The 22,842-nt window shown below is 45.9% G+C and overlaps 1 long non-coding RNA gene across 1 annotated transcript in view; it reads left to right on the forward strand.

Annotated features, from left to right (window-relative positions):
* The first annotated feature begins 3,783 nt into the window (after positions 1-3,783).
* LOC121271040 overlaps positions 3,784-22,842 on the forward strand; it is a 31,187-nt gene continuing 12,128 nt past the window's right edge. Inside the window, exons 1-2 of the long non-coding RNA XR_005941661.1 lie at positions 3,784-3,837; positions 5,016-5,084. This is a non-coding gene — a long non-coding RNA (uncharacterized LOC121271040). The remainder of the gene's footprint in view (positions 3,838-5,015; positions 5,085-22,842) is intronic.

Here is a 22,842-nt window from a genome sequence, read left to right on the forward strand (position 1 = left end):
CCCTGCAATGCCCCACTCTGGTTGGGGTGGGCCGTCCACAAAGAGAATCCAGGTAGGAGTAGCACTGATCAATGCTCTTCTCTCCTTTTCAGGAGGAGAACTCTCACAATGCCGCAGAGTGGGTGAGGACTGGCGGTGGGCCGGCCCAGGTGGCAATGCTTACCTGCCTTGAACAGGAGGCTCTCAACCTAGAGAGGCACCATGTGCCCAGGTCCACTAGTGCCGGTGAAGCTGGGGTTCCGCAGGCAGGTATGTTTGGCCAGCAGTGAGGTCACCATTGGTGTCCTAGCAGCCATGTCAGTGCTGATTGCTCAGTGTGTGAAGTTTGCAACATGGCTTGCCTATTGCTTATGGAAGGATGAGCGCATAATGATCTGGGGAACAGGCATGGCCGACGGGAGGAGCAGCAGGAGCCCCATCTCACACCCGAGGGCCCAGAAGTTTCCACATCACCAGCGTCATACCATCTCTGCCAGGCAGGCACCAGCGCAGATATCGGCACCTCGGTGGGAATCAGATCATCGGCTAGTGTCCCGTGGCACAGCGGTGAGGGCACTGCTGGTGGATCTGGGGGAGACAGAGAATGCCGATGGTGCCAGCAGTTGGAGGACTGCTGGGGACCAGGCACATGCTCAGTCGGTGCCTGATGGTGAGCCTCTGGAGTCGTCTGCGATGCAGCCAATGCAGGAGATGCGGCCAGGTGTATGGGAGCATCTGGTGGAGAAACATGGGGCTCTGCTTGGCTTGCTGTCCATGGTGGAGGAGTCTACGTGGACTGTAGCTGATGCTTTGAGCCTCATGGCAGAGCACCATGCTTCCTCCATGGAGAGATTGGTGACTTTCATGGAGAGGCTCCTCCAGGAGAACAAGGAGTGTCTCCTGGGGTTGCTCTCGGACATGCAAGCCCTCACCGCGGTAACAACCTCAGCTGGTCAGTATCCATGTGGGCATTGGCTTGGGCACCAGGTATCCCAGCTTGGTGCCCATCAATCCACAGTGAGCAGGGAGGTCCGAAGCAACCTCACATCGGTGCAGCAGCTGCCTGTCACCTCTGCGTCTCCCCTCAGGGTGCTCCAGATGAGGGCAGCAGCTCCTCCGCCCCTCTCCCAGTGACCATGGCATCTGATGAGGCTGCAATGACTTGGGAGATGCCAGCTGTGGGACTGGCAGCTCCCTCCCAGGCAGGGCCAGCACTGGCTCCACTGGTGAGAGGATGTCCGCCAAGTTCATCGAGGCCAACGGGACAGCAGAGTGAGCGGGCTGTCTCAGATGCCACTCCTAGTGAGGGGGTAGCACCAAGATGTCGCACCCAGAAACGTAAACATAAGGCACATTAGGCACACCACAGGTTTATCACTGGTGCTTTTGTGTTGGTCTACAATGAGTTCCTATTTGATTTTGTGTGAAGTGATACACCATTTCCATTTTGTTATGTCAAGAACCTTTTGTGAGACCATTACAGTAAGATATGCTACCATGGCTGGGTGTGCCACCTTTCATGTACAGGTGGATGGTTTCCAATGATGTTATGAGTGATTTGTGGGACATTCAGCTTTATTAACAGGGCCCATCCTTAATGTTCCTATCCAGGCAGATTTTGCCCTTAGGTATCCAAGATGGAACCTGCAGCTCAGGCTTGTCCTGGAGGTCCATATGTGCTGTGCTAGCTGAAGGTGCATTGGATTAGAGCATCCTGGATGTCCCTGCCTCCCTGGAGTATGCCCGGGTCAGCATCTACCCCCTCAGCATTTCCCTGTGCCTGTTCATCCTCGGACTCACTGCTGGACGCATTGTGTGCAGCCACAGCCACTGCATCTACATCTTCATCGTCCACTGCGTCCCCCCCTTTCCAGCGCAAGATTGTGGAGAGCGCAGCATGCAACCACTATCACCGACACACGACCTGAGGGGGATACTGGAGTGCAGCCCCTGAATGGTCCAGGCATCGGAAGATCATCTTGAGAAGACCGGTGGCTCTCTCCACCACAGCCCTTCTATTGTACCGCTGTTCAGCTTCTGTTCTTGGATGGCGGAGAGGAGTCATGAGCCACCTTCTGAGGGGATAGCCCTTGTCACCCAGCAGCCATCCATCCAGCCGGGCTGGAGCACTGAAGAGCCTCGGCACCTGGGAGCATCTGAGAACGTTGGCATCGTAGGAGCTGCCTGGGTACCTTGCACAGACTTGTAGAATCTGCATCCTGTGATCACACACTATCTGCATGTTCATGGAGTGGAAGCCCTTCCTGTTGATGAAGGCACCGGGCTCACCTGCTGGGGCCTTGATGGCCACAAGTTTGCAGTCTATTGCACCCTGGATGCGGGGGAACCCAGCAATCGCTGCGAAGCCTCTGGCTAGCTCTGTCTGGCTGGTCTCAACCCAGCGGCAGTGGATGAAGGTCAATGCCCATCTGAACAGAGCATCTGTGACCTGCTTGGCCCAAGTGTGGACAGCTGACTGGGAGACACCACAAAGATCACCCACCAGCCCCTGGAAAGAGCTGGAGGCATAGAAGTTGAGGGCAGCTGTGACATTTAGAGGCACTGGCATGGAGTGTCCATCCACACAGTTAGGAGAAATCTCAGACCCAATCATCTGACAGATAATGTTGACTGTCTCCCTTGAGAGGCATTGGACATCAGACATATTGAGGTGGCTACTTCGCCACTTGTAAACCCTGGCAGCAGGATAGTGGCGTCTTCTGCTGCCCCTTCCACCTTGGACTACCTCTTGGCCCTGCACCCCTGGAGGCTGAAGGTGCACTCCTGGCCTCCACCCCCTTCTGGACCTCAAAGGAGGTACCTCCAGTGGAGAGATCACCCCCCATTCCCAGGCTCAGGGAAGGCTTCCTGAAACCTACAGGCCCCAAAACGATTCCTCATTGCAAAGTGCTGGCCTGAAAGCTGTGAGTTCAGTCCAAGCAGCTGGTATGCGTTCTGAAGTTTGGCAGCTCACACAGGCAAGTTTCAGTCACTTTTCAGGCTAAACATTTAAAGAAGCAGACTCATGACCCCACTGAGCCCTCTTATCCCGCCCGTGGATGAGGTTTATATAAATGTCTCCTACCCGCCTGCTTGTTGCGCCCATGCGATGAGCCGAAGATCACACGGGCACCGCAAAATCCCCATCAATTGGAGCCTCAAGGGCCTTAAGTGGCCCATTAATTAATGGCGGGCGCGCATCGGAGATCATCACGAGCCCACCCATCAAAATATCTCGACGGCGCGCAGTGATGTCGGGACACTCGCCCGATGTCACCACGCGTCATTTTACATGTTGGCGTACGGGTCCCGCCCCCGTACGCCAACAGGAAAATTCTGCCCATAGACTTTAAGCAGGCAGCAGGCAAAGCATTGTCACCTTACAAGGTCAAGATGAGGTTCCTTTCACTTTGGTTGCTTTGCATGCAGTTGTAGGCTTATGGCTACTTTGATGTTACATGCCTCTCTGCCCTGCACCCACAAAACTGCTTTCTATCCTACCCAGCACTTCTCTTTGAATGTAAAATTTCATTGTATCGCCAGGGTCTTTGAACTCCACCTCTTCTAACAATAAAAGCCCTTTCATAGTACCAATTTTATTAGTAATATAAACATTGCTTGATCTCTCGTAGCTAGTTGCAAGATTTCATTCCCCTTCTTGAATGCTCTATTCAACAAAAGGCAAATGTACTGTAGCTTACTGTTTACATCAAAACATCCAGACTAGCTGGATTTAATCCAATTAACGCACACAGACACACCCACAGACTAAACCACAATTTAAAAAAAATCCAATAACAATTGTATACTTTAATAGCTTCATGACACCGGGGCCTTGTTACTTAATAGACTACATAGGTAAGCGAAAAAACATTTGGATGACATTTTCTTGACATTTTGAATCTGCTTGAAGGTCTGCAGCAGGAGGATTGCATGCATTGCATTTTCTACTGGTTTCTTTTCTCTTTTTGAAATTGACAGCATTTTTGCTGGCACTGTGTAACCTTCTTATGCAGCCATCTCAGTGTTAGATGCAGAGGGGTGGGAGGATGCTCTTGTGGTACACCAACGTAGACCTGTTGGGTCAAACGGCTTGCTTCAGCGCTGTCGATCTTATGTAATTTTATGTAATTCCCCATTCATGCTTTGGTTAGAATGTGAGCAATGGAAATTGCAAAATGGAGATCGATAAATTATTGTTGGGTAAGGGTATTCAGGGATATGGAACAAAGGCCAGGGGTGGAATTAAGATACAGATCACCCATGATCTAATTGAATGGCAGAATGGGTGTGAAGGGCTGAATGGCCTCCTTCTGCTCCTTAGTACCTATGTTCTTATGAACAGGACCCATGGTTTATGATTGGTTTCCGTCAAACAACATGATGTGAATATAATCTTTCGACAACATTCCAATAGGACCATAATACTCACCACAGTATTCATAATTTGTCTGAAATCTTTCTTAGTCATTTATCTGTCCAACTTGGTTTAGTAGCTGCTCCATATTCTCTTCATCACCAGAGCCGCTTTACTTCCTCCTCTATCATATCACCCAACTCCACACCTGCCTCAATCCATCTTCTGCTGAAATTCAATGCCTTTATTAACTTCAAACTCAATTATTCCAAAGGTCTCCTTGCAGGCCTCCAACCTTGCATCCTCCAATAACTTCAGCTCATCCAATATTTTGCTCCTAACTCACATCATGCCCCCTTTACTTATCGCTCCTGTGCGAGCTAATCTACATTGACTCCAAGTCTGGTGGCATCTCATCCTTGTGTTCAAATCTTTCTATGGCCTCACCTCTCCCCATCTCTGGAACCTTCTCCACACCTAAAACCCCCAGCTATCTTCACATTCATCTAATTCTGACATCTTCTCCAACCCCGGTGTCCTTCATCACATGTATATTGTGAGGATGATCCTTTGCCGGGTGTTATTGACTCTGGGTGATAATGTGAAGTGGGTGATAACCCCACTCTCTGCACCACATCTGATTTTCATGTTTAAGATCTCCCTTTCTATGATTTGACAGCTCTGAGACAGCCAGCGTTGTGGGCTACATGCGGGGAAGCTAGCTCCAGGGATCACCTGCAGCAAAGACGTAAGTGACAGAACCATGATTCTGATCTCTGCAGCACCTGAACTCCAATCTCCCCCTCTCAACTTCCTCTCCGAACTCCCCATCATTGCTGCCTCCCTGACCTCCCTTCCTGATTTCCCTCCCTCAGCCTCAATACCACCTAACAACCTTTCATGCTGGCTCCACTCATCTTTTTATATTTCTCCTTTTAACTTTTCTCTTTTTTAAACTAATTGATGCACCACTGGTTTTGACAGAAAATACTAAGAAAATTACAACAGAGGAAGATAGATTTCTAGATACCAATGACATCAGGTGATGTAGGGATAGTGTGGGAAGATGGCATTGGGGTAGAAGATCAGCCACGATTTAGTTAAATGGCAGAGCAGGCTTGAGGAGCTGAATGGCCTACTCCTGCTCTTATGTTCCAAAACAAACTTCTTATCACCTGGTTACGGTCATATTGTTTAGAAATTTTTCCCTGCATATTGCTCAAGTTGAGGGTTATACATACCATAGAGCTTTTGCAAGCACATAGAAACTATCTTGTGATGCAAGCTACCATTAATATGCAACAGTTCACAACTGCAATCAAAATAGGAACAAGAAGTGGGTGTCCTAAAATGACACCCAGACCAGCAGTGCCTAATGGGTATTCCATTGCTACAGTGGGGTCTGCTTGTGCAAGATAGTAGTACATGGGGCATGAAGGGTGTGTGTTGCCTCTAAAACTAAGGTGTTTTCAGCACTATACTTTATAGTCCAATTGTCACTTTTGGTTCAGCATTGGCTCAGTTGATACTACTCTCGCATCTGAGTCACAATGTCCTGATTGAGGGATTACTGCTTTGCCGGAGGTGCTCCCTTTCAGATGAGATGTTAAACTGAGGCCCCATCCACCTGCTTGGATGATAAAAGGTCCCATAGCATTATTTTGAACAAGAGGAGGGGAGTTAGCCTAGGAGTGCTGGCCAATATTTATCCCTCAATCAATATAACAAAAACAGATTATCTGGTCATGATCACAATGCTGTTTGTGGGAGCTGGCTGTACACAAATTGGCTGCCTCATTTCCTATATTGCAACAGTGAATACACTTCAAATACCCTTCATTGCCTGTAAGGCGTTTTGAGACGTTCGGTGGCCCTGAAAAGCGCTGTATAATAAATATTGCAGAACAGAAGTTTACAGCCAGTGAGAAATCAGGAAAGAGTTTGGGATTTGGTGTCAGGGCCAAGCTTGGAGTTTCTGGAGAACAGGCCAGGGGCACTATTTCCCCAGAGACGGCTGCCTAATTAGCTAACTCGGAGCTTGCCATCTGTTTGAGGATGACGGGCAGTCACCAACTGACTCTGGCCCAATCAGAGAGCTGGCAGGAGACTTGGCAGGCCCAGGGTGGGAGGGGGGCGCTGCTCAAGCAGGGAGGGAATGCGAGGGTGCCTCAAAATGGCTGAGCCCATGGAGGGGTGAAAATTAATACATTTTTTCAGAGAGACTGTGCAGGCGGGCTGAGAAATTTCTGCCCGTAGGTCACCACAAAGGGTAAATTTAAAATGCTTTATTTAATTGCTGCAGCATCTGATCCAGGTCACAGTGATTCTGTGTGTCTGCGTTGGGGAGCATGGGTCGGTCATGGACTTGACAACTGAGGACAATTTGATTAAACTGAGGACTCAAAGCCAAGTGCTGAAAGCAGGGTGTAGCTAAATTAACCATGATTCAGTGGGTGCTTTGATCTTCCCAGAAACTTCTCAATTATATGACCCCATGTAAACTCTGCTATTTGTTGGGAAAGTTTCCTCATGTTAAAGAGGTTTGTGTGTGCTGTGACTCAGTGGGTAGCACTCATGCCTCAGGGTCAGAAGGCTGTGTGTTCAAATCACATTCTTAAGCAGAAAATCCAGGCTGACATCCCAGTGCTGGGTGAGTGCTGCATCTTCGGTGGGGCTATCTTTTAGGATGAGACATCAAACTAAGAGGCCTGTCTGTTCTCTCAGGTCTTCGTAAAAGATCCAATCACTACTATTTCAACAGAAGAACAGTTGAGTTCTCCCTGGTGTCCTGACCAATATCTATATAAAAAAAATATATATATATAGTATATATATCCATCAACAAACACCATCAGCCAATTATTTGGTCATTATCACTTTTTTTTTTGAAAAATATACTTTATTCATAAAATATCCGGAAGAACATTACAAAACATTTCTAAATTGCCATCACAAAAGGTACAATCAGACTCAACTTTTACACATGGATCACGAGGTGCTTCAATACAATCAGTGAACATTACAGACATTTCAACATGGTCATTACAGACAATCAGACAGTGCAATGGTATTGGAGTTATCAGCATACATCACGTTGCACTCTGAGGTGCTTCAATACAATTATAATACAACCAGTATTCAATGCATACGTTCATCATGAGCTGTACAGCCCGAGGGGCTCTAAACAGTTCCCAGCCCCTCGGTGCACTATGGCAAAAAGGTCTTGGACAGCGACCTTTCCCCATTTTGCCTTTGTGGCGGCTGCCCCAAGCTTTAGTACATCCCTCAGCACGTAGACCTGGACCTTGGAATGTGCCATTCTTCAACACTCGGTCAGGGACAACTCTTTGCACTGGAAGACCAACAAGTTTCAGGCAGACCAGAGAGCGTCTTTCACCGAGTTGATGATCCTCCAGCTGCAGTTGATGTTTGTGTCGGTGTGGGTCCCTGGGAACAGCCCATAGAGCACAGAGTCCTGTGTCACAGAACTGCTCGGGATGAACCTCGACAGAAACCACTGCATCTCTCTCCAGACTTTCTTTGCAAAGGTACATTCCACAAGGAGGTGAACAATGGTCTCGTCCCCACCACAGCCACCAGCCAAGCTACGTCTTGGTGCTTGTTGGAAAGTTCTGGTGATGAGGCATTCTGCCAAATGACTTTGACAATCTGCTCGGGGAACCATCCCACAGGATCCACCCTCTCCTTTTCCCTCAGGGCCTTTAAGGTGTTACTTGCCAACCACTGCCTGATAGACTTGTGGTCAAAGCTGTTTCTCTGCATAAATTTTCCCACGAGGGACAGGTGGTACGGCACAGTCCAACTACTTGGAGCGTTCCGCGGCATCGTGGCCAGACCCATCCTTCGTAACACTGGGGACAGGTAGAACCTCAGCATGTAGTGACACTTGGTGTTTGCGTACCGACGGTCTCTGCATAGCTTGATGCAGCTGCACACAAAGGTGGCCATCAGTATGAGGGCGATGTTGGGCACGTTTTTTCCTCCCTTATCTAGAGGCTTGTACATCGCGTCCCTGCAGCCGCCACAAAGGCAAAATGGGGAAAGGTCGCTGTCCAAGACCTTTTTGCCGAGGGGGTGAGACTCCTGGCATGTAGGAAGGATCTGATGGGGAGGGCCTTTCTCACCACCAGCCAAGCTACGTCTTGGTGCTTGTTGGAAAGTTCTGGTGATGAGGCATTCTGCCAAATGACTTTGACAATCTGCTCGGGGAACCATCCCACAGGATCCACCCTCTCCTTTTCCCTCAGGGCCTTTAAGGTGTTACTTGCCAACCACTGCCTGATAGACTTGTGGTCAAAGCTGTTTCTCTGCATAAATTTTCCCACGAGGGACAGGTGGTACGGCACAGTCCAACTACTTGGAGCGTTCCGCGGCATCGTGGCCAGACCCATCCTTCGTAACACTGGGGACAGGTAGAACCTCAGCATGTAGTGACACTTGGTGTTTGCGTACCGACGGTCTCTGCATAGCTTGATGCAGCTGCACACAAAGGTGGCCATCAGTATGAGGGCGATGTTGGGCACGTTTTTTCCTCCCTTATCTAGAGGCTTGTACATCGCGTCCCTGCAGACACAATCCATTTTCGACCTCCAGATAAAGCGGAAGATGTCTCGGGTGATCGCCATCGCGCAGGAGTGTGGAATGGGCCTGATCTGCGCCACGTACAGCAACAACGAGAGTGCCTCACACCTGATGACCAGGTTCTTACTCGCAATGGAGAGGGAGCGTCGCTCCCACATGCCCAGTTTTCTTTGCACCGTAGACATTCGCTCCTTCCAGTTCCTAACGCGTGCCCTGGTCCCTCCGAACCATATCCCCAGCACCTTCAGGATAGGTCAGCCCAGTTCCCAAAGAACATGGCCTCACTCTTCCCATGATTTACCTTGGCTCCCGAGGCCAGTTCGAACTGGTAGCAGATGTGGATCAGTCTGTGCACCGACAGCGGATCCGAGCAGGAGACGGTGATATAATCCATGTACAGGGAGGCTTTGACCTGAGTGCCGCCACTGCCTGGGATCGTCACTCCTCTTAAGCCTGGATCCTTCCTGATGGACTCAGCAAAGGGTTCTATGTATCACATTGCTGTTTGCTCATTCACTGCTCCATTTCCTAATTTACAACGGTAAACTACACTTCAAAACAACAGTCCATTGGCGGCAAAGCACTTTGGGTCATCCTGAGGCAGTGAAAGGTGCTCTACAAATGCAAGCCTTTCTCTCTTTAAGGTTTAATGTTAACAAAAGTGTTGGGCAAGGAACTATTTGTGTGATTTAGAGACTCAGCCACGGCTCCTGAAAAGAGAAACAGGGTATTTTCACCCTCGGCTTATTTGAATATCTAAGCCGGAGGTCAGCAGAAGATGGTTGCTGCTCCTGTTCTGCCTCTGGAATTCCTTGTTGTGAAGTTAATTGGCAACATGATCAGACATGGCTATGAAAGACTTGGTCAGCCTGTGCTTTGCAACAAGATGGATGGTTACTTGGGTGGAGTGCCAACGTGCAGAATATGCCCGTGGTGACTATTACCCCAGCAAGATATTCCCTATTTCGCTTCTCTCAGAAGATTGTGTGCCTGGGTTAGTGGAGGCATGAATTGGGATCATGGTTTCACAATGAGTGAATGAGGCAGGCCTGGTGCACTAGCTGGCCTTCCCCTTTATCTCCATATGTTGATGTTTGCTGGTTACAGACTTTATCTTCAGTGTTAATGTTGCAAATGCTGTGACAATTGAGTGCGTGCTCTAGTTATGATTAAGAGCAGTTGATACGAATTGGGGAAAAGTTAGGGTACATATATAAGAGCCAGTTTCCACCTGTGGCAGGATGGAGTTATGTGGAAGGGAAAGGGAGCCTGCACTTAAGGTATACAGGATTTTGTGAATAAACCCACACTAAAGACAGACTGGTTCCAGCTTCCACCTTTGCCAGAAGATCTTCACCTCCTTAACTTTCAAAAAAGGAGAGCAGGAAAGTAAGAAACAAGGATGGATTTGAAGAGGATGGATTAGGACACGAAACATTAAGTGTATTCATCTCCTCAGATGCTGTCAGACTGGCTGAGTTTTTCCAGCTATTTTTGTTTTTGATTCAGATTTCCAGCATCCGCAGTATTTTGCTTTTACCTATGGATTTGAAGAGTGTCAGGAAGAAGAATAATCTCCAAACACCAGGCAGATGGTGGCACTGACTGGATTCTAGAAAGGTTCCAGTAGATTGGAAAAATGCTAATATAACGCCCTGATTCAAAAAGGGGGCAAGGCAGAAAGTAGAAAACTATAGACCAGTTAGTTTAACATCTGTCATTGCGAAATTGCTGGAAACCATTATTAAGGAATAGTAATGGGGCATTTGAAAAGTCAAAATGCAATCCATCAGAGTCACATGGTTTTATGAAGAGTAAATCATGTTTGACTAATTTGCGAGATGTGACAAGCAAAGTGGATAATGGGGATCCTGTAGGCATGGTGTATCTGGACTTCCAGAAGGCCTTTAATAAGGAGCCACACAAAAGATTAATACACAAAATAAGATCACACGGAGTTAGGGGTAATATATTAGCTTGGACAGAGGATTGGCTAACCAACAGAAAATGGAGAATCGGGATAAATGGGTCTTTTTCTGGATGGCAAGCTGTAACTAGCGGGGTGCCACAGAGTTCGGTCCTTGGGCCCCAACTATTTACAATCTAGATAAATGACTTGGATTCAGGGATAGAAGGTACAACAGCTAAATTTGCAGATGCCACCAAATCACCAAAATAGGTGGGAAAGTAAGTTGCAATGAAGAAAGAAGAAACTTACAAATGGATATGGACAGGTTAGGTGAATGGGCTAAAATTTGGCAGATGGAGTTTAACGTGGATAACGGTGCGGTTATCCATTTTGGTCAGAAGAATAAAAAGGTGACTTATTATTTAAATGGGTGTCCTCGTGCATGAATTGCTGAAAGCGAGTATGCAGGTACAGCAGGTAATATGGAAGGCAAATGGAATTTTGGCATTTTTTGCTAAAGGAATAGAGCATAAAAATAGGGAAGTATTGTTGGAACTGTACAAGGCATTGGTGAGACCACAACCTGAGTACTGTGCACAGTTTTGGTCCCCTTACTTGAGGAAGGATGTAGTTGCATTGGAGGCGATTCAGAGGAGGTTCACTAGGTTGATTCCAGAGATGCGGGGCTTGTCTTATGAGGAGAGATTGAGCAGTTTAGGCCTATACATGTTAGAGTTTAGAAGGAGGAGAGGAGATCTAATTGAAGTATATAAGATGCTAAAGGGGATAGATGTTAAAGGGGATAGACGTGGAGTGGATATTTCCCCTTGTGGGGCACTCTAGAATGAGAAGCCATAGTTTTAGGCTAAGGACTGGTAGATTTAAATCAGAGATGAGGAGGAATTACTTTTCTCACATGGTTGTGAATCTGTGGAATTCACTACCTCAGAGTGCAGTGGATGCTGGGACGCTGAATAAATTTAAAGGGGAGATAGATAGATTTTTAATTAGTAACGGGTTGAAAGGCTCTGGGGAGAGGGCGGGAAATTGGAGTTGAGGCCGAAATGAGATCAACCATGATCTTATTGAATGGCAGGGCAGGCTCGAGGGGCTGAATTGCCTACTCCTGCTGCTAGTTCTTACATTCTTATAGCATTGCAACTTTAATCATTACCAACACAGTGAAATATGACCCTGTGTTTCATTCTGCACTGCATAACTTACAAGGAAATAAGGAAGTAGATCACCAAAAAAAACAATGAATATACCTATTATCTTGAAAGCAATTACCTCCAACTGCTAACAACATATGATACTGCTTTAACAGCTCTAATTTAGGCTTATTGCAAACTTGCAATCTGTATCTTTGGTTTGACCAGAATGTGGATCATGCGGAATTATATCAGTCTCCTCATCGCTCAGAAGACATTTTGTTTTTATGCAATGTCACTGTTGCTACATTGTTTTAAAGGCAGGGTAATAATAATAGTTGGTGGCATTTCCACTTGAGCATCTGGCCCAGGGGATGGGAGAAGGGAAGACCTTAGAGTCATAGAGTCATTATGGCACAGAAGGAGGCCATTTGTTCAGGTGGGTCCATGCCAGCTCTCTGTAGAACAATCCATTCCCCACTCTAGCCTTATCGCCTCCAGGTTTATTTACCTTAAGTATCCAGCCAATTTCCTTTTGAAATCATTAATCATGTCCGCTCTGATCACCCGCTTAGGCAGTGAATTCCAGAGCATTACCACTTGCTCCGGTAAAAGATTCTTTCTCACGGACCCCTGGCATCTCTGACCCAGAACCTCAGATCTCTATCTATGAGTCCCTGTACCATCAGCTAATGAGATGAGTTTTTCTTTGTCTATTTTATTCTAGTCTGTCACAATCTTCTATACCGCTGTCAAATCTCCCCTCAATCTCCTTTGTTCCAATGAAAAAACCCCAATTCCCCAACCTAATCTTATAGCCAAAATCCCTCATCCCTGAAACCATCCTGATAAATCTCCTCTGCACCCTCTCAAGGACCTTCAGATCTTGAGTGTTGCTGAAAAAAGACATTTTGCCGAAGCTTTTCCTCTTGCACTCATCAGGACAATCACAAGAATACCATTGTCGGGGTAGCAACTGCTTTATACTGTATGACAAGAGAGTGCCGATTGGTTGGCAAGTGGACAGTGATTAGTAGAGGCATTGCCATGGAGAATGCACCAAATAATGGCGACTGACAGTTAATTGCCAAGACAAAAACAAATACAAAAATACCTGGAAAAACTCAGCAGGTCTGACAGCATTGGCGGAGAAGAGCACAGTTGACGTTTTGAGTCCTCATTACTCTTCAACAGAACTAAGTAAAAATAGGAAAGGGGTGAAATATAAGCTGGTTTAACAGGGGTGGGGTGTTGGGACAAGAAGAGCTAGGTAAAGGGCCAGTGATAGGTGGAGATAACCAAAAGATGTCACAGACAAAAGAACAAAGAGGTATTGAAGGTGGTGATATTTTCTAAAGGAATGTGCTAATTAAGGGTAGAAAGCAGGACAAACAAGGACAGATAGCCCTAGTGGGGGTGGGGTGGGGTGAAGGAATCTAAAAAGGCTAAAAGGTAGAGATAAAACAATGGATGGAAATACATTTAAAATAATGGAAATAGGTGGGAAAAGAAAAATCTATATAAATTATTGGAAAAAACAAAAAGGAGGGGGAAAAAACAGAAAGGGGGTGGGGATGGAGGAGAGAGTTCACGTGCTAAAATTGTTGGACTCAATATTCAGTCCGGAAAGCTGTAAAGTGCCTAGTCGGAAGATGAGTTGCTGTTCCTCCAATTTGAGTTGAGCTTCACTGGAACAATGCAGCAAGCCAAGGATAGACATGTGGGCATGAGAGCAGGGTGGAGTGTTAAAATGGCAAGCGACAGGGAGGTCTGGGTAACGCTTGCGGAGAGACCGAAGGTGTTCTGCAAAGCGGTCACCCAGTCTGTGTTTGGTCTCTCCAATGTACAGGAAACTGCATTGGGAGCAACGAATGCAGTAGACTAATTTGAAGGAAGCGCAAGTGAAATGCTGCTTCACTTGAAAAGAGTATTTGGGCCCTTGGACGGTGAGGAGAGGGGAAGTGAAGGGGCAGGTGTTGCATCTTCTGTGGAAGGTGCCGTGGGAGGGGTTGAGGAGTAGGGGGTGATGGAGGCGTGGACCAGGGTGTCACGGAGGGAACGATCGCTACGGAATGCCGCTGGGGTGGGGGGGTGAAGGGAAGATGTGTTTGGTGGTGGGATCATGCTGGAGTTGGCGGAAATAGCGGAGAATGATCCTTTGAATGCGGAGGCTGGTGGGATGATAAGTGAGGACAAGGGGGACCCTATCATGTTTCTGGGAGGGAGGAGAAGGTGTGAGGGTGGATGCGCGGGGCTAACTGCCAAGCATTGTTTGAAACTTAAACCAGGCAGCTTAACTCTGATTGGTTAAGGCATTGTCCTGAGGAATGAACCAACGAATGGCTATCACTTATTTGGTTTAGCTGAAACAGGTGCAATGTGTGTACATGTTCTTTCCATCTGCAAAGAGCTGGGCCCTGCGTATTGATATATGTAGCTTCTAGTACACGCAAATCTTCCACAATGCGAGCATGACTGACAATCTTGAATTGAGGATTATTTAGAAAATGTTCTCCAATCGCAGAATCACATCTAATGTTGGGCACTGTATTTTGAATTTTGCAAGGACAGGCTGGTTGGGTACGGTCTGTACTTCGTGAACTGTGGATGTGAAATGCTGTTTGTGAGACGTAACCAGTTTTTGAGACGTAAGGCCTAATTACCTAGTATTGCACTGGCACTGAAATTCATATTCCACACTACTCATTTGTGTGATAGGCAGAACGTCTTTTTGGCTTGATGCCAGAATCCTTGCCTACTTTCACCAGTTAATATGTGCGTTGGGATTCTTACAGTTCCACGTGCTATAAGATTGGCCTTATTGGCAACTTTATAAATTGGGCCCAAGCTGTTTGCTCAGTATGCAAGCTTGATGCTGAAATAGGGTGCATCAAAGACATCCTGTGGGATAATGGCTGCCCTGATCAGATCATTTTGCACTATATATCACGTAAACTCATGAATGGGCCTAAGGCCATCACTTTTTGGCCTGACAAAGTACCCAGACTACTTCAGATTACCCTGGAAGGGCAAGGTATCTCAAAAATTTGAGCAACAGGTGAAGCTAGCTGTTTCATGCTGCTACTGTGCCATTGCAACATGAGTGGTATGCACCACTAACACAATGCTGATGCAAAAATAAAGCAGAATGCAAAAAAAACGCTCTGCCTATCATACAAATGAGTAATATGGTATGTGAATTTCAGTGCCAGTGTGATGCTAGCTAGGTAGGACATACATTCCAAAGAATGGTGGATCGTATCAAACAGTGTGTCTCTTCCACAGTTCGCAGCGGGCAAGGTACAAACTGTACTGAACCAGCCCCGTGCTTGCAAAACTCAAAACACAGTGTCCAACATTAGATGTGATTCCACGATTGGGCAACAGTTGCTGAATAATCCTGGGTGTGCTAAAATTTACACCGATAGCCAATTTAAGATTGTCAGTGGAGCTCACAGTGTGGCACGTTTGCGTGTACTGGGGAAGCTACATATATTAATATGCAGGGCCCAGTTGTTTGCAGATGGAAAGAACATGTACACGCATTGCACCTGTGTCAGCTGGACAAAATAAGCGATAGCCACTTGCTGGGTCATTCCTCAGGACAATGCCTTAACCAATCAGCATCAAACTGCTTGGTTTAAGTTTCAAACAATGCTTGGCAGTTAGCTGTCAGTCACCATTAACTGGTGCATTCCCCATGGCAGTATCTCTACCAATCAGGGTCCACTTGCCAACCAATCAGCACTCTCTTCTCATACAGTATAAAGTTGTTGCTACCCCCTGACATTGCTATTCTTGTGATTGTCCTGATGAGTGCAAGAGGAAAAGCTTTGACAAAATGTCTTTTTTCAGCAATATTCAAGTTCTGTACTACCAAACAACTATTTGTAGACCTTCAGGTCCTTTAGGAAGCATGGTGGACCAGAAATGGATTCTGTGGAACAATCAAGCACAAGCTGGTCATCATTTTCTGCCCATTCATTATAATTCACAAAACACTGAAACAGCCCATATCTACTTTAATGACATGGGTTTTTGTGTCAACAAACTCATGTGCACTGGTCCTCTCTGATGTCCTCATAAATACCCACTACATAATGAATCAAGTCTGTTCTCTTCTGATTTCAATACAGTGGGACCCTATTAAATGAAAGGGTTTGAAACATAGGCCAGAATACTGCCATTGGAAGGGGTGGTGTTAAATGACGGAGATGATGTCGGGCGTGCATCATTTCAATATTGTGTTCGGCGGGCACGTGCCATAGGCAGGTGCGCGCCCTCCGAACTGTCAAAGGCCTGTTAACACCTTTAAGAAAGTAATTTACATCATTAACACCACTGCCTGTCCAACCTGAAGGTTGGCAAGCAGGTGAAGAGCCCGAGTGGCCTTCACGTTTTCTAGGAAAGCTCATCCACGGGAAGGATGAGGTTTCCTGAGGGTTTTATAGAATTAATAAATAAATTTGGTGAGCTTGACAAACATGTCCCAGCTCATGTGACAGTGTCACACGAGGGGACGTTTAAATAATTTTTCACTTGAATTTTTAAAAACTTTAATTGTCTATTCAATCTCCCCTGAGGCAGCTCCGCGCATGTGCATAAGACCGCAGGCCTCAACTCTCCCTCCTCCCCCCGCCCGCACAGCTAGCGCTGATGGAACGTGTATTACACTGGGCAGACCTTGATTGGCCTGCCTATGTAAAATGGCAGCACGCAGCTGATCACAGGTGCCGATCGTCTACGTGCCAGCCACCACCTGCTCCCGCCCAGCCCGCCCAACATGGGTAAGATTCAGTCCATAGTAATGTGCACATAATCTCAGGTTATGTGACTATTAGCATCCAAAGGGAATAAGATATATGAAAGGTTTGTATTTATACAGCTCCTTTCATGGCTTCAGGACATCCCAGACACTTCACCACCAATGAATTCCTGAAGGGGAGAGAAAAACTAAAGGTCATTAACATAAACCACTCACCAAGGAGTCAAAAAAAGAGAATACAGAAGAAATGAGTTTACCCAGAGAATGGTTAGAATGTGGAACTCAGTTCTGTTGAAGAGTCATATGGACTCGAAATGTTAACTGTGTTCCTCTTCGCCATTGCTGTCAGACCTGCTGAGTTTTTCCAGGTGTCTTTATTTTTGTTTTGGATTTCCAGCATCCGCGGTTTTTTGCTTTCATCTTTTCACTTCAACTGTAAGTGGTAGAGATTAATAGAATATCTGCATGTAAAAGGAAGTTAAATTAAGAACATAATGGAGAAGGAAATGGAGTTTTACACTCACAAAGTTGGATGAGGAAAGAGAGAAGGAGAACCCAGTGCAGCATAAATGTGAAGCTGCCAGGAACTGGTTCTGCTGGTTGGCCTGCTTCTGTGCTGTGTATTTTATGTAATGTAGTTTTTTTTTAAGCGTCCCTGCTCACTGGAAGTAATGCCTGTGGGCCTGTCGGGCCCTTATCCCATAAGTTATAGTCTGATGAATACAAGAGTGCAAGGGGAGGAGTGAAAAGGACACTGAGGGCTATCGAATTAGTGCATAAAATTGCTAAAATCCAACACAACTGCTACTTTTACCGATATCATTAAACCACACTGTGATTTTAATCTGCAAGCTTGTGGACAAGCAAGCAGAAGCAGAAAGAGAAGAGGCAAGCACAGCTGTAGAATTGGGATGCCATGAGGTTAAAATTTAAGTTAAAATGGTGGTTTAAAAAAGTGGTCAGGAAGTAAAGTTGCTCGGACATAACCAAAAAACAAAAGCTTGCAGGCTAGAAATTTGACTTGGGCAGTTTCGCTAAACTTGCAGCGAAACTGAATATTGGGCAGCTGATGCTATAGCGGCAGCTTTGTGCTCTCACTGTAGTCGAACTTCTAACCCAAAATTTATAAGGTGGGACCAGCTGCTTCTTTCTCCAAAGCACTTGCAGATTCATGCACAAAAAAGAAAAATACCTGGAAAACCTCAGCACGTCTGACAGCATCTGCGGAGAGGGATACAGTTGATGTTTCAAGTCCTTATGACCCTTCATCAGAACTAAGAAATATAGAAATGAGATGAAATATAAGCTGGTAAAGGGGGTTGGGACAGGTAGAGCTCGATAGGGGGCCAGTGATAGGTGGAGGCCAAGAAGAGACTGCCAAAGGTGTCATAGACAAAAAAACAAAGGGGTGTTGACGGTGGTGATATTATCTAAAGGATGTGCTAATGGGGACATTATGGATAGCAAGCAGGAACAAGCTAGTGGTAGATGGCCCTAGTGGGGGTGGGGTGGGGGGAAGGAATCAAAATGGGCTAAAAGGTGGAGATGAAACAATAGATCGAAATAAATTTAAGAATAGGTGGGAAAAGAAAAATATATTTGTAAAAAAATTATAAATTATTGGAAAAGGGGGGATCGGAAAGGGGGTGGGATGGAGGAGAGAGTTCATGGTCTAAAGTTGTTGAACTCAATGTTAAGTCCGGAAGGCATTAAAGTGCCTAATCGGAAGATGAGATGCTGTTCCTCCAGTTTGCATTGAGCTTCACTGAAACGTTGCAGATTCATGCACTCAGGACTCTGGAGGCTGCGGGGGGTCGGGGGTGGGGGGGGGGGGGTGTTGGTTGGCGTCAAACCCTAATCTCCTGATCCAAAGTCTTACCTCCGAGTGAGTCACAGCTGACACCCAAGGCTAACAGAGGTTCTGTTGCACTGTTTGTGCTGGTTTTGTCATCAGGCTTTAAGCCAGTAGAAACCCATTTGGTTCTCAACCACATGGTGTTAAGTTACAATCCTATGCTGCCTGAAACTAATGGATGTGACACTTGGCTGGTTAATAGGAGACTGTCAACCTAAGGCATGAAATTCTATCCATTATACGCCATGCCCAATTTACCTTCCATTGATTTAATATTTAAGAAGACCACTTTGACATTAGACAACACATCTTTCACTGACAAAAGCAAGCAGAAAACACTCAGTAAATGTTTGCAATTTATATTATTAGCAGCAAAAGTGATATGAATCCATTTAATGCCCTGAGCTGCGTACATTTTTCAGCAGTGATATATACCAGTATGAGTTATAGTTTAAAATTAATATATAGCAGTGATCAGCACTCCCAATTTCAGATAAATCTATTCCCATTGGTTAACTGGCAGCAGCAATACAGTCAACAACCAGTAGTAGGTAAAAACAGATTGTGTTTCACAATGTGCAGGGAGTTTCCACACATATATAATAACTGCTTGCCTGTAACCACAGCAGGATCAGCAGACAAACTGCAGCTCCTTGGGACTTACAAGAATTTGATTATGTAAGCAGATTGTACAGATCGTGCCAAACTCATGCATTTCTCTGGTGGCATGGGTTCCTGCTTTAGTTATTTAAATGCTTAGACAAATGTGTCAGCCTTAGCTCAATGGATAGCACTCTTGGTCCAAATATACTTCAAGTCCCATTTCAAGAGCCCATGATACAAACTGACAGTGCTGCATGGTTGTGGTGTAGTCTTTTGGATGAGGTATTAAACTGAAGCCCTGGCTGCCCTCTCAGGTGGATATGAAAAATCCCATGCCACTACTCCAAAGAGCAGCAGTTCTCCCTGGTGTCCTACCAATGTTTATCTCTCAAACAACACTAGTAAAAAAAAAACAAATCATCTGTTTATTTATCTCACTGCTGTCTGTGGGGCCTTGCGGTAGATGCCATATTTGCTACATTGCAACAGTGACCATATTTTAAAAGTACCTTGTTGGCTGTGAAACGCTACAGGGAATTCTGGATTCTGGATTTTAGGTTAGAACCCTGATGTTGGGGTCAAAAGGAGAGCCCAACTCCACATTGTGGAAACCATCACCAAACAATGATTTCCCCGAGTTGGCTTATTAGCACACTTGCCATCTGGTGGGCAGGGTTTGGGTGCTGCAGGACAAGCCTGTCATTTCAGGTAAGAGAGGGTGAGAGAGAGAGGACATGTCCACCTTGAGCCACCCTCCCAGCAAATTTAAAACCCTTAAACTAAAAAATGGCCACAGTTTCTAAGTAGCCATCACAGAAGGGGAGCCCCTCCACTGTGTGGCCTGTGGCTGCAGAAGTGGCCAGAGAGGGCCTCAAAGCCTGCCTGGAGTGCTGGCCCTCAAACAGCTCTCAGTCTGGAAGGCCACTTTCAGGCAGCTGCTCTAGTCTCCAATGGCTTTGGGGGCCTGCAGGCCAACTGGAATATTCTCGTCGGCCGCTGATAATTGGCTTTAATTGGCTACCTTCCTCTTTCCTCACCTCCATATGAAATTTCTGCCCCATGAGATTGTAAGAAGCGCTATATGAATGCAAGATTGTTCTTTAACTGTTAAATTGTTGGCCTAGCATATGCCTAGCACTGGAATTCCAATGAATGCTCTGGTAATTCCTGCATATTTACATCAGTTCATTTCACAATGCTCAGTTTTCACTATCATTCACTTACCTTATTCTTCTGTGCGTCCTATTCCATCCTGTAACATCGCAAGTGGGAAATAGGGGAGGTGGTAATTCCTGAACAAGGGCTCACATAATGCTGCATTTCCTTAAGCTGGCATCTGCGCTCCCCATTGGCAGAAATTTTTTTAAATGGGCATTTTTCCCACATTTTATTAATTCACAGGAAGTGGGCATCGCTGACCAGGCCAGCATTTGTTGTCCATCCCAGGTTGCCCTTAAGAAGGTGGTGATGAGCTGCCTTTTATAACTACTGCAGTCCATGTGGTGTAGGCAATCACTCAGTGCTGTTAGGTAGAGTGTTTCAAGATTTTGACCCAGCGACAGTTAATGAACAGCGATACATTTCCAAGTCAGGGTGGGATATGACTTGAAGGGGAACTTGCAGGTGGTGGTGTTCCCATGTACCTATTTTCCCTCATCGTTCTAGGCACATTGTGGTGATGGGCTTGAGGAGTGGTGCCGAGGAAGCGTTGGTAAGTTGCTGCAGTGTGTGCCAGATTCTCAGTGCGCCAATGCTTGAGGGAATGAATGTTTAAGGTCTTTCATCAGAACTGGAAGAAGTTAGAGATTTAAAAGATTTTACAGAGCTAGGGAAAGAGTGGATGAGGATGAGAGTAGATCATGTTTTACATTGTTCCAGCAGAAGGATGATTCTGCTAATGACCAGGGAACAAGGAGGATAGTCTTTGACAGGCAAAGCATCTTGAATGGCAGTAGTAAAGCAGTAACATTAAAACAAACAAAATGGAAGACAATCCAGTCCAAATAGATAATAGTGCAATACAAAGAAAGCAGTCCAAATATGAGGATTAATCTCCCCACAAGCATAGGACTGAAACCCATTTTAAACCTACATTCAATGACTGTGCATCCACAGATGTGTGTTTTCCCCAAGTTGCTAAAGATGAAAACAACTGTGCACAGGAGTACATAGAATTAACAGTACAGAAACAGGCCAGTTGGCACAACTGGTCCACGTCTGTGTTTATGCTCCTCATGAACGTTCTCCTACCTTACTTCATCTAAACCTGTTAAAATGTTCATCTAAAATAAAAAAAGAAAATGATCCACAGCTCAGGTGGCATATGTGGAGAGAGAAATGAAGTTATACTTCAGGTCGATGGCCTTTCATCAGAACTGGAAGAAGTTAGAGATTTAAAAGATTTTACAGAGCTAGGGAAAGGATGGATGAGGATGAAAGAGTAAAGGGGGAGATCTGTGATAGGTGGAGGGAAGTGATGATTAAATGATAAAAGGGATGATGCTGCAAAGTAAAAGGTGGTATGAATGGGCATGTAAAGATGCATCCAGAGGAGATGTAAATCATACAGAACATTCATCAGCACATCCTCTATTCCTTTCTCTCCCATGTGTTTATCTAGCTTCCCTTTAAATGCTACTCCATGTGACAGCTCATTCCACATTATAACCTCTCTCTGGGTGAAGATCAGTAAAAGCACATGTAATGGGGCAGTACATTAGAATTCTTGGGCCAGCAAGGACACATCCACAAAAGATTCCATGATTGCACCGAGGCGCATAACAAGCCTAGGGCAACATTACTGGAACATCTCAGAGCAAAGAGACACAAGGATCGAGGATCTTTGCCTCTCATTGGCTTGAGATATATCTCTGTGGCCAAAAAAGGACTGGTTTGAATCCTCATTCCTTTCAGGGAATGAAGAGTGGGCAGCAGAAATAGTTGGTTTGGTGTGCCATCTTTAGTCATTAGGTGATCATAGTGCTAATCATAGCGTGAGTCAGATGTGGCTCAGTGGATAACTCTCTAAGCAAGAAGGTTGTGGTTTCAATTCCCACTCCAGTCACGAAATTCTAGGCTAGCATGATGCTGCACTGTTGGAGGTGCTATCTTTCGTGTGAGATATTAAAGCAATGTCCCATCTGCTCCAAGATAAAAGCAAAATACTGCGGATGCTGGAAATCTAGAACAAAAACAAAAATACTTGGAATACTAGCCCATTTCGATCCCTTCCCATCACCCCACCCACACTAGGGCCATCTGCCACTAGCTTGACTTGTTTACTTCCCTTAATGTCCCCATTAGCACATCTTTTAGATAATGTCAACACCCCTTTGTCCTTTTGTCTATGACATCTTTGGCAGTCTCTTTTTGGCCTCCACCTATCACTGGCCCCCTATCAAGCTCTCCTGTCCTACCCCCTGTCCTACTTTCCTGTCCGAATGATGTGCGGTGACATCAGAACGCACACCCGATGTCACCGCGCGTCATTTTATGTGAAAATTCTGGCCGATGTGACTTGTCAATAAAGCTCAATGACAAACAAGTCACTCAAAACATCAAGGGCTCCTGTCCTGCAGAAGTAATAAAGCACCCAGAGGCTTATTGAGAACTAAAACATTT

Source organism: Carcharodon carcharias, chromosome 29 (assembly GCF_017639515.1).
Source record: "Carcharodon carcharias isolate sCarCar2 chromosome 29, sCarCar2.pri, whole genome shotgun sequence".
NCBI classification, from domain to species: domain Eukaryota; kingdom Metazoa; phylum Chordata; class Chondrichthyes; order Lamniformes; family Lamnidae; genus Carcharodon; species Carcharodon carcharias.